Source organism: Staurois parvus, unplaced genomic scaffold (assembly GCF_062004578.1).
Source record: "Staurois parvus isolate SC_StPar_1 unplaced genomic scaffold, SC_StPar_1.0 ptg001621l, whole genome shotgun sequence".
Taxonomy (NCBI): Eukaryota; Metazoa; Chordata; class Amphibia; order Anura; family Ranidae; genus Staurois; species Staurois parvus.
In genome coordinates this window covers 442,502-455,427 of record NW_028319417.1, presented here as the reverse complement: position 1 = coordinate 455,427, position 12,926 = coordinate 442,502, and the positions used below count along the sequence as shown (strand labels likewise).

Sequence of the window (12,926 nt, the reverse complement as noted above, 5' to 3'; positions counted from 1 at the left end):
ATGGAAGAAGGGACACACACGGCATGGGGACCTGGTGGGTTCCAAGAGATGCTGTGGGTTTCATGACGGTGTATGCACAGCCTGACTCTCATTCCTGGGGATGTCCATAGCTGTGAAGGTGAGTGTCTCTTTCTCTCTCACCATGGTGGCTGGTGTATGGGGGGCAGTGGTAGTTGAAGGCTTGGGTGGAGTGCAGTGGTGCTCTTGTCCAATATCAGGCTCTCTCTGCAGGGGGGGCACCAATTTTTGTGTTGCCTAGGGCAGCACAAAACCTAAATACACCACTGTATAGCTCTGCATGTTCACATAGAATAACATGGAGGGGTGTTTGGGACAGGGGCGGACTGACCATTCGGGTACTCGGGCACTGCCCAAGGGCCCGGGATCAGTAGGGGGCCCCATGAGATGTCCCTGGTGCCTTTCATAGGCTTTTCTGGGTGTGGTTTCAGTGTGGGCAAGGACACAGGGGCCCAATGATCCCCTATTGCCCGGGGGCCCCATGAGTTGTCAGTCCTCCCCTGGTTTGGAAGCTGTAAAAAAACACCTGGCACCCCAAAAAGTGGCTGCAAAAACATCCTGTGTGCATGAGGCCTTATAGTGGCATTAGCATGATAATGTCCCTGGCCCCTAGTGGACTCTCCATATGTGGGGGAAGCCACTCAGTGAGGGAAAACCAGGAACTTTGGATGTCCATGGCAGGACCAAACTGATACATGGGTTTTGGCAATTCAGATTGTGTGCCAATTCATTTCTTACACTTAGAAAACTAATTTTTCCTTCACAAAAATCTAATACTAGGTTAACAAGATCTTCCCTACTTCAAACATACTCCTAAATGTAAATTAACCCCTAACTTACCCTTTCATTTGAACCTATCGTTAAAACAGGTTTTTTGCATTTCGACGTAAACTGGGTGTTGGGGTGGCAAGCATTTCCCATAAAGCCACATTTGTCCTTCTCAAAAATCCAACACTAAGTTGACTAGATCTTCTCAGCTTCAAAATTACTCCTAAAAGTAAATTAAGTCCTAGGCCTAACCTTTGATCTGAATTTACCTTCAACTCTTCATTTTCAAACCACTTCACCAAAAGATCCCTATCCCTAAGCTTTAACTTGTACTGTACCTAGCCAATATCATGGCAAACGTTCTATCGGGTTGGCTAGTGGTCATATCATCTCAAAGATAGTTTGTAGCCAAACCGAAGATGCCAAGAACACTATGCCAAAAAACTTGAGCTTTTGCATCAAAAATGATTTATCCAGAACCAAAATATGACAGTATCTCTCCACCATAAGAAACCGTAAAGACTCGGTGGAAGACCAAATTATTTCCCACACAGGGGCGGACTGACCATTTGTAAACTCAGGCACTGCCCGAGGGCCCGGGGTCAGTAGGGGGCCCCATGAGATGCCCCTGGTACGTTTTTTATAGGCTTTTTTTAGTTTGGGCAAGGATACAGGGGTCCCATGATCCCCTATTGCCCGAGGGCCCCATGAGTTGTCAGTCCGCCCCTGGGCTACAAATACAGTTTTACATGCAGATGTAGCCTACAGTGTGTCCAATCAGAAGGAAGTATTTTCATCTCTCTGCAACTAATATTTTAGCTTTTATGAGAGATGAAATATATTCCTTTGATCTGCTGATTTACTTTAGAGCTCCTAGACAGGTCGAAGCCCTCTCTTGGCCCCATGAGTTGTCAGTCCGCCCCTGTTCCCACATTATCCAAAGCCTAAAAAAAAAGTTTCATCAAGGTGTTGGAAACATTCCTCATAGATCTTGGTCCATATCGACAGTTACTGTTGCCTTTCTATCATCTCAAACCAGTCCGTCCAATCTCCTCTGACCTCAACAAGGCATTTTCATCCACACAACTGCTGCTCACTGGATATTTTCTCTTTTCCGGACCATTCTCTGTAAACCCTAGAGATGGTTGTGCTTGAAAATCCCAGTAGATCAGCAGTTTTTGAAATCCCCGTTCTGATGCTCTGTTTGAACTTGTCTTCACCATGTCTAGATGCCTAAATGCATTGAGTTGGGGATTGGCTGATTAGAAATGTGTGCTACCAAACAATTCAACAGGTGTACCAAATAAAGTGACCGGTGAGCGAATACAAACAAAGCACGAAATCTCAAATAGATCTTTATTGAACTCAAAAGCCCTTACATTTCTTATTTTTACTATTTATTTTTGTTTATGTTTTTCTATTACTTATTTTAATATTTTTTTTATTTAAATTATAATAAATATATATATTTAGTTTTTTTTTTATATATATATATTGTTATGACTGCCTTATATTGACATGTGCAGTAGATCTGCATCAAGTGTAATGGCTGCTCGATTGTCCAGAGCATCACCAAAGCAGGAGGCTCGTGGATGTATTTCATTTCTTCTTTCAGACCCAAAGGTTTCTTGAATGTGCATACATCCTAAAACCAGAAAATAGGCAAAGTAAGAATTTAAACAAATTCAGGAAAAACACAACATAAGGAGGTCTAAAAAAAAACAAAAAACACTTCATTCATACAGATGTTGTAAATACTTACTGTAATGATCTCCTAGATTGTAAGCTCCCAGGATCAGGCCCTCCTAACCCTCTTGTATTGAACTGTATTGTTGCTGTATTGTCTCCCGTTAGATTGTAAAGCGCTGAGCAAACTGTTGGCGCCATATAAATCCTGTATAATAATAATAATATATAAATCCTGTATAATAATAATATTAATAATATATAAATCCTGTATAATAATAATAATATATAAATCCTGTATAATAATAATAATAATGATGATAATAATAATGTGTGCATTACCTGTTACATTTCATTTTCTATTTATTTCCTGGGGTCCGTATCTCCATCAAGTGGCCAAAATGCACTATTTTCCTGAATTGTAAAAATACTGCATTATAGCCACTAGAGCAGTGGTTCTCAAGCTTCCTAATGCCGCGACCCTTTAATACAGTTCCTCATGTTGTGGTGACCCCCAACCATAAAATTATTTACCCAGTAATTATAATTCATGAAGTGTTGTTTTACCTCCAATACTGCTGCTTTCAGCACAGTAGCTGCTTTTAACCACTTCCAGACCGGACACTTTTACCCCCTTCCTGACCAGGGCAATTTTCAGCTTTTAGCGCTATCACACTTTGAATGACAATTGCGCGGTCATGCAATACTGTACCCATATGAATTTTTTACCATTTTTTGAGACAGATAAAGCTTTATTTTGTTGGTATTTATTCACCACTGGGATTTGTATTTTTTTTTGCTATGTAAATGAAATGTCCAAAAATTTTGAAAAAAAGTGTTTTTTTTTATAACATTTTGCAAATAATATTTCATCATAAATCTTTGCCAAAATTTATTCCGTTATCTTTTTAGTAAAAAAAAAAAAAATCCAAATTAGTTTATAAGCAAAAATTATAATTTTTAAACATTTTTTTTTACATTTTTATTTTATTTTTTTATATTATTATTTTTTATTTTTATTTATTTTTTTTACATACTGTCACCCTAGCAGTACAGTGTCACCATGGTGACACTGTACTACTTGTGGGGGGTGATGAAGATTTTTTTTTTTTTTTTTACACTGATTGCTTTTACACCCATATAGGATGTAAAAGCAATCATTTCTCTTTCTCTCTGTGTGCATTCTTGCACTCATTGAGAAGTACTGAGTGAGCTGTGATTGGTCACAGCTTGTCACATGGTACAAGGCTTTTGTGAATAGCCCTGTACCATGTGACCTCTGTGATCATTCACAGATTTCACATGTAGTAAGCAATGATGTCAGAAGTGACATCTTGCTTACTACTTTGCATGTGATCACTGATTAGCCAATCAGTGATCACATGATCGGGACCTCGTACAGAGGTCCCGTCCGACGATCAGTGTTTCACTGTGTCCGGAGGACACAGCGGGCACCGGATCGCGGTGCTGCGCGCTCCCAGGGAGCGCGCACAAGCAGGGTGCGGGGAGGCCGTTTATAGACGGCCACCCGACCCTGCAGTGCCACCGTCCGGCCGTTTATATACAACGGCCGGACGGGAAGTGGTTAACACAGTAGCTGCTTTCAACACAGTAGCTGCTCTTTACACATCAGAAATATGTGTTTTCCGATGGTCTTAGGCGACCCCAAAGGGGTCGCGACCCCCAGGTTGAGAACCACTGCACTAGATGGATCTGCCAATCATAGGAAACAAATAAAAAATATCACTTTGCACATATTAGACTCATTACAGGGATTATTGATGATGGCTTTGCAAATACTGAGATATTCACAGAGCAACATTTCTTACAAACAGAGCCCAGTGTGTTGTTGGTAAGAGATCTGGACACCTAGCCATTACGTACCTCCAACACTGATATTTCCTCCTATCCTAAAAGTTCATTATTTTTTTTTACTTTTTTTAAATTGATGTCTTTTTTTTATAATAAATCCAAAATAAAAATAAAAAATTTCCTATAACATTTTTTGTGTTATTCTTATACGTTTGCTAATACTCCTGATATAGTTCTGTTCCCCGATGCGTATTGTGGTGCTATGTGCTGACAGTGTTGGGGGGCGATAACAGAGTCACATTAAAGTGTTACTAAACCCCCAACAGTACAATCAGTCTGTAGATGCAGGAAAGCATGCTTGTTATACTCACTGTGGGACCTAAGGGGTTAATCCTCCGCATTGTGTAAAAAGGATGTTTGATCCTGACTTCTCTGTTCCTCCCCTTCTTCCAGTGTTCCCCTCTTATCTCCTGATAAGACAGATTGTGTGGAGACACTGCACATGTTCAGTTTGGTGTGTATTGCTACAGGTTTCCTTTTTTCTTGGGAGAATACATCTCCTAGATTGTAAGCTCCAAGGAGCAGGGCCCTCCTATCCCTCTTGTATTGAATTGTATTGTCTCCCGTTATATTGTACAGCGCTGAGCAAACTGTTGGTGCCATAAATCCTGTATAATAATAATAATAATAATGTGATCAGCACAGGGCCAATCATCACTGTCCAGACATAGGTCATGGTCCTGCATGCTCCTAAAGAAAACTCCTCCTACAAGCTTTACCCAGTGCTCAGCTAGACACTTATAGAAGTCGCATGACTGCTATATACTGCTGATGAGAAAAGGTAATTAGCAGTTTATATTTATTAAAATAGTTGCATTTTCATGCTCTGTGTACTGTGGGAGAGCAGATATAGTGAATGCAGGGTCCAGGGAGACCGGATATAGTGAATGCGGGGTCCGGGGAGACCGGATATAGTGAATGCAGGGTTCGGGGAGAGCTGATATAGTGAATGCAGGGTCCATGGAGACCGGATATAGTGAATGCAGGGTCCAGGGAGACCAGATATAGTGAATGCAGGGTCCGGGGAGACCAGATATAGTGCATGTAGGGTCCATGGAAACCAGATACAGTGAATGCAGAGTCCGGGGAGACCGGATATAGTGAATGCAGGGTCCGGGGAGACCAGATATAGTGAATGCAGGGTCCGGGGAGAGGGGATATAGTGAATGCAGGGTCGGGGGAGACCAGATATAGTGAATGCGGGGTCCGGGGAGACCAGATATAGTGAATGCAGGGTCCGGGGAGACCAGATATAGTGAATGCAGGGTCCTGGGAGACCAGATATAGTGAATGCAGGGTCCTGGGAGACCAGATATAGTGAATGCAGGGTCCGGGGAGACCAGATATAGTGAATGCAGGGTCCGGGGAGACCAGATATAGTGAATGCAGGGTCCGGGGAGACCGGATATAGTGAATGCAGGGTCCTGGGAGACCAGATATAGTGAATGCAGGGTCCGGGGAGACCGGATATAGTGAATGCAGGGTCCGGGGAGACCAGATATAGTGAATGCAGGGTCCGGGGAGACCGGATATAGTGAATGCAGGGTCCGGGGAGACCAGATATAGTGAATGCAGGGTCCAGGGAGAGGGGATATAGTGAATGCAGGGTCCGGGTAGACCGGATATAGTGAATGCAGGGTCCGGGGAGACCGGATATAGTGAATGCGGGGTTCGGGGAGACCAGATATAGTGAATGCGGGGTCCAGGGAGACCAGATATAGTGAATGTAGGGTCCATGGAGACCAGATATAGTGAATGCTGGGTCCGGGGAGACCAGATATAGTGAATGCAGAGTCCGGGGAAAGCGGATATAGTGAATGCAGAGTCTGGGGAGAGCAGATATAGTGAATGCAGGATACGGGGAGACCGGATATAGTGAATGCAGAGTCCAGGGAGACCGGATATAGTGAATGCAGAGTCCGGGGAGAGCGGATATAATGAATGCGGGGTCCGGGGAGACCAGATATAGTGAATGCAGGGTCCGGGGAGATCAGATATAGTGAATGCGGGGTCCGGGGAGACCGGATATAGTGAATGCAGGGTCTGGGGAGACCGGATATAGTGAATGCAGGGTCCGGGGAGACCAGGTAGAGTGAATGCGGGGTCCGGGGAGACCGGATAGAGTTAATGCAGGGTCCGGGGAGACCAGATATAGTGAAAGCCGGGTCCGGCTCTCTTCATGGCAGGTGTATGGGGGGGGGGGTGGTAGCAGAAGGGTCTCTCTGCCAGGTGATGTGTGGGTGGTGGTGTTGGTCATTGTCAGTCTCTCTCTGCGGCAGGGCGTAGGTAGGGTGCAGTTTGTCGGTGTCAGTCTCTTTCTGGGGGGGGGGGCATGGTTGGTTGGTGTCAGGCTCTCTCCATGGCTGGTGTATGGGGGGGCAGTGGTAGCAGAAGGCTCTGTCGGCCAGGAGGGGGGTGGGTGGTGGTGTTGGTCATTGTCAGTCTCTCTCTGCAGCAGAGGGGGGCAGGGTGCAGTTGGTCAGTGTCAGTCTCTTATTGGGGGGGGTGTGATTGGTTGATGTTGGTTGATGTCAGGCTCTCTCTGTGGGACGGGAGGGGGACGTCAGATTTTTGCCTTGTTTAGGGCAGCACAAAACCTAAATACACCACTGCCCAGTATGTGTATGTATGAATGTGAGTTAGGGACCTTAGATTGTACGCTCTTCGGGGGCGGGGACTGATGTGAATGTACAATATATATGTAAAGTGCTGCGTACATTGACGGCGATATATAAGTACCTGAAATAAATAAATACATCTGTATAGCTGATGTGCTTTGATTCCGCTGCACAGACATTCTCATAAATGAGCACTAGAGGGCGAAATAATACCACCACAAGAGCTGCTGAGCAATTCCAGTTCTACTGATACAATGTAACTGCTGGGAAATGTCAGAGATCATTCTTTTTTCTTTTTTTTTTTTCAATTTGTATTGATTTTTGGAAAATGTAAGTATTCTCCAACTAACATTTATTTTGTACATCATCATATATATCCCAGTGATATTGCTATGTAGTTTGAATATCAGCACAGTTCAGTTTTATATGGTAATAGCTCGAATTGCAACATCACATTTCTTTTCTTTTTTAGCGCTACCCATATATATATATGACTGCACTGAAAGCTGAAAATTGGCCTGGGCAAGGAAGGGGGTGAAAGTGCCCGGTATACATAGTTACATAGTTAGTCTGGCTGAAAAAAGACAAAATTCCATTCAGTTCAACCATAGAAAAAAAAAACAAACAGTTATAATCCTACACCCACAGTTGATCCAGAGGAAGGCAAAAAAACCAGCAAAGCATAAACCAATGTGCTCCTGCAGGGGAAAAAATTCCTTCCTGATCCCCCGAGAGGCAATCGGATATTCCTTGGATCAACTTTACCTATAAATGTTATATCCAGTTATACTGAATGGTATATTTTTTGGGCTAAAATGATTTTTTTAAACACATGTGGGGGAAAAAAAAAAGTGGCTCTGGTAGTGAAAGGGTTAATACTTTGCACTTTTTAATTTTTCTTAAAGAAGTGAGCATGCCCACACCACTTGTCCATGTGTGCAAGTGTTGGTCATTGTCAGTCTCTCTCTCTCTGTGGCAAGAGGGGGGAAGGGTGCAGTTGGTCAGTGTCAGTATCTTTCCGTGGCGGGGGGGGGGGGGGTAGGGTGCAGTTGGTCGGCAGCAGTCTCTTTCTGGGGAAGGGGGGCATGGTTGGTTGGTGTCAGGCTCTCTCCATGGTGGGTGTATCGGGGGGCAGTGGTAGCGGAAGACTTTGTTGGCCAGGAGGGGGGTGGGTGGTGGTGTTGGTCATTGTCAGTCTCTCTCCATGGCAGGAAAGGGGTAGGGTGCAGTTGGTTGGTGTCAGTCTCTTTTTGGAGGGGGGCATGGTTGGTTGGTGCTGGTTGGTGTCAGGCTCTTTCCATGGCGGGTGTATGGGGGGTGGTGGTAGCAGAAGGCTCTCTCGGCCAGGAGGGAGGTGGGTGGTGGTGTTGGTCATTGTCAGTCTCTCTTCGCGGCAGGGGGGTAGGGTGCAGTTGGTTTGTGTCAGTCTCTTTCGGGGGGGCATGGTTTGTTGGTTTCAGGTTCTCTCCATGGCAGGTGTATTGGGGGACGGTGGTAGCGGAAGGTTCTCTCTGCCAGGAGGGAGGTGGATGGGGGTGTTGGTCATTGTCAGTCTCTCCCTGCGGCAAGGGGGGGCATGGTTGCTTGGTGTTGGTTGATGTCAGGCTCTCTCCGTGGGAGGGGAGGGGGGACGTCTGATTTTTGCCTTTTCTAGGGCAGCACAAAACTTAAGTACACCACTGCCTAACATGTGTATGTATGAATGTGAGTTAGGGACTTTTCTGGGGGGTGTGGTTTGTTGGTGTCAGACTCTCCATGGCGGGTGTATGGAGGGACAATGGTAGCGGAAGAAATTCTCGACAAGGAGGGAGGTGGATGGTGGTTGTAACAGAACCGGACCCCGACTGCACTAGGGTATTTCCGGCTTCACTGTCCGAACACAGATCCACGGACACCACCGCTGACCAAACAGGAAATGGACTGCTTTATTTTAACACAGATACAAGATATATACACAGGGCGGGGCAATACATTTAGTAACAAGAGACACACAGCAGACACCCCCCACCAAGCCAATACACAAACCCATACATCCCATAATAGTTTGCTCTCAAGCAAGACACACAATAGAACAATGGGACAACCACATGGCATTAAACAATGAACAACCTTCACCTGTACATGTCTACACAATATTAGGACAGATCACCCTGCACCCCTAACAGGCACAGGGTGACTTACACATAAGAGGGATATGGGGAGCTGAGACAGGGGTCTCCCCACCTCTTCAAAGGGGGCTGTGTTCTATGGGCCCCCCACCCTAAGTGACAACCGTCACAGTGGTATTGGTCATTGTCAGTCTCACACCACGGCGGGGGGGAGTAGAGGGCAGTTGGTTGGTGTCAGTCTCTTTCTGGGGTGTGGGAGTGGTTGGTCGGTGTTGGTTGGTGTCAGGCTCTCTCCATGGCGGGTGTATGGGCGGGCAGTGATAGCAGAAGGCTCTCTCGGCCAGGAGGGGGGTGGATGGTGGTGTTGGTCATTGTCAGTATCTCTCTGAGGCGGGTGCGGTAGGGTGCAGTTGGTCAGTGTCAATCTCTTTCTGGGGGGAGGCGTGATTGGTTGGTGCTGGTTGGTGTCAGGCTCTCTTCATGGTGGGTGTATGGGGGGCGGTGGTAGGGGAAGGCTCTCTCGGCCAGGAGGGAGTGATGTTGGTCATTGTCAGTCTCTCTCTACTCTGTGGTGGGGGGGGTAGGGTGCAGTTGATCGGTGTCAGTGTCTTTCTGCGGGGGCATGGTTGGTTGGTGTCAGGCTATCTCCATGGCGGGTGTATTGTGGGGCGGTGGTAGAGGAAGGCTCTCTCGGCCAGGAGGGGGGTGGGTGGTGGTCATTGTCAGTCTCTCTTCGCAGCTGGGGTGGGGGGGTAGGGTGCAGTTGGTCGGTGTCAGTCTCTTTCTGAGGGGGGGCATGGTTGGTTGGTATTGGCTAGTGTCAGGCAGTCTCCATGGCAGGTGTATGGGGGGGGCGGTGATAGCGGAAGGCTCTCTCGGCCAGGAAGGAGATGGATGGTGGTGTTGGCCATTGTCAGTCTCTCTCCGTGGCAGGGGGGTAGGGTGCAGTTGGTCGGTGTCAGTCTCTTTCTGGGGAGGTATGGTTTGTTGGTGTTAGGTTCTCTACATGGCGGGTGTATGGGGGGGGCAGTGGTAGTGGAAGGCTCTCTCTGCTAGGGGGGGATGGGTGGTGGTGTTAGTCATTGTCAGACTCTCTCTGCGGCAGAGGGGGGGTAGGGTGCAGTTGGTCGATGTCAGTCTCTTTATGGGGGGGCATGGTTGGTTGGTGTTGGTTGGTGTCAGGCTCTCTCCATGGCGGGTGTATGGGAGGCGGTGGAAGCGGGAGGCTCTCTCGGCCAGGAGGGAGGTGGGTGGTGATATTGGTCGATGTCAGTCTCTCTCCGTGGCGGGGGTGAAGGGTGCAGTTGTCTCTTTCTGGGGGGTGTGATCGGTTGCTGTTGGTTGATGTCAGGCTCTCTTCATGGGAGGGGAGGGGGGACATGAGATTTTTGCCTTGTCTATGGCAGCACAAAACCTAAATACACCGTGCCTAACATGTGTATGTATGGATGTGAGTTAGGGATCTTAGACTGTAAGCTCCTCGGGGGCGGGGACTGATATCAATGTACAATATATATGTAAAGTGCTGCGTACATTGACGGCGCTATATAAGTACCTGAAATAAATAAATACATCTGTATAGCTGATGTGCTTTGATTGCACTGCACAGACATTCTCATAAATGAACACTAGAGGGCGAAATAATACCACCACAAGAGCTGCTGAGCGATTCCAGTTCTACTGATACAATGTAACTGCTGGGAAATGTCAGAGATTTTTCTTTTTTCTTTTTTTTTTTTTCAATTTGTATTGATTTTTGGAAAATGTAAGTATTCTCCAACTAACATTTATTTTGTAAATCATAGTATATATCCCAGTGATATTGCTGTGTAGTTTGAATATCAGCACATTGAGTTTTATATGGTAATAGCTGGAAATGCACCATCACATTTCTTTTTTAGCGCTACCCATATATATATACATATATATGACTGCGCTGGAAGCTGAAAATTGGCCTGGGCAAGGAAGGGGGTGAAAGTGCCCGGCATACATAGTTACATAGTTAGTCTGGCTGAAAAAAGACTGAAGTCCATCCAGTTCAATCATAGAAAAAACAAACACCCAGCAAAGCATGAACCAATTTGCTCCTGCAGGGGAAAAAATTCCTTCCTGATCCCCCAAGAGGCAATCGGATATTCCCTGGATCCACGTCACCTATAAATGTTATATGCAGTTATACTGAATGGTGAAGTAATTTTTGGACCTAAAATGATTTTTTTAAACACATGTGGGGGAAACAAAGTGGCTCTGGTAGTGAAAGGGTTAATGTATGTTGCTTTTTTTTTTTTTTTTTAAAGAAGTGAGCATGCCCACACCACTTGTCCATGTGTGCAAGTGTTGGTCATTGTCAGTCTCTCTCCATGTGGGGGGGTAGGGTGCAGTTGGTTGGAGTCAGTCAATTTCTGGGGAAGGGGGGGCGTGGATGGTTAGTGTTGGTTGGTGTCAGGCTCTCTCCATGATGGGTGTATGGGGGGGTGCAGTGGTAGCAGAAGGCTCTCTGGGCCAGGAGGGGGGTAGGTGGTGGTGTTGGTCATTGTCAGTCTCTCTCCATGTGGGGGGGGGGGGTAGGGTGCAGTTGGTTGGTGTCAGTCAATTTCTGGGGAAGGGGGCGTGTGGATGGTTGGTGTTGGTTGGTGTCAGGCTCTCTCCATGGCAGGTGTATGGGGGGGGGCGGTGATAGCAGAAGGCTCTCTGGGCCAGGAGTGGGGCGGGTGGTGGTGTTGGTCATTGTCAGTCTCTCTCCATGGCAGCGGGGGTGAGGGTGCAGTTGCTCGGTGTCAGTCTCTTTTTGAGCGGGGGGGGCATGGTAGGTTGGTGTTGATTGGTGTCAGGCTCTCTCCATGGTGGGTGTATGGGGGTTGCGGTGGTAGCGGAAGGCTCTCTTGGCCAGGAGGGGGGTAGGTGGTGTTGTTGGTCATTGTCAGTCTCTCTCTCCGTGGCGGGGGGGGGGTAGGGTGCAGTTGGTCGGTAGCAGTCTCTTTCTGGGAGGGAGGGAGCATGGTTGGTTGGTGTCAGGCTCTCTCCATGGCAGGTGTATGGGGGGGGGGGGGGCGGTGGTAGCAGAAGGCTCTCTCAGCCAGGAGGGAGGTGGATGGTGGTGATGGTCATTGTCAGTCTCTCTCCCCAGTGGGGGAGGGGTAGGGTGCAGTTGGTCGGTGTCAGTGTCTTTCTGGGGGGGTGTGGTTGATTGGTGTTGGTTGGTGTCAGGCTCTCTCCAATGTGGGTGTATGGGGGGTCAGTGGTAGCGGAAGGCTCTCTCGGCCAGGAGGGGGGTGGGGGGTGGTGTTGGTCATTATCAGTCTCTCTTCGTGGCAGGGGGGGTAGGGTGCAGTTGGTCTGTGTCAGTCTCTTTCTGGGGGGGCATGGTTTGTTGGTGTCAAGTTCTCTCCATGACGGGTGTATGGGGGGGCAGTGGTAGCGGAAGGCTCTCTCGGCCAGGAGGGAGGTGGATGGTGGTGATAGTCATTGTCAGTCTCTCTCCACGGCAGGGGAGGTAGGGTGCAGTTGGTCGGTGTCAGTGTCTTTCTGGGGGGGGCGTGGTTGGTTGGTGTTTGTTGGTGTCAGGCCCTCTCCATGGCAGGTGTATGGAGGGGCGATAGAAGCGGAAGGCTCTCTCAGCCAGGAGGTGGGTGGGTGGTGGTGTTGATCAAATTATTTTGAACAAATGGAGTAGAGCTGTAAATACTAAAATACCACATTGTCAGATCATAATATAAATCATATTAAAGTGGAAGAATATTATTAAACCTCGTGTATCCTTATCACCTTAAAGGTGAAATACATTCCAAAGCTAATATAAAATGAAAGTGACCAATTATAAAATCGTGACATTTATCAATTGATATAAATAAATAAA

At 47.0% G+C, this 12,926-nt stretch overlaps 1 long non-coding RNA gene across 3 annotated transcripts in view; it reads right to left on the bottom strand.

The window, feature by feature from the left end:
- Positions 1 to 2,125: 2,125 nt before the first annotated feature.
- Positions 2,126 to 12,926, bottom strand: part of LOC149435040 (uncharacterized) — a 214,676-nt gene continuing 203,875 nt past the window's right edge. For all 3 annotated transcript variants that reach the window (XR_016308567.1, XR_016308568.1, XR_016308566.1), the window contains 2 exons: positions 2,549 to 2,680; positions 2,126 to 2,431 (listed from right to left, as the gene is read on the bottom strand). This is a non-coding gene — a long non-coding RNA (uncharacterized LOC149435040). The remainder of the gene's footprint in view (positions 2,432 to 2,548; positions 2,681 to 12,926) is intronic.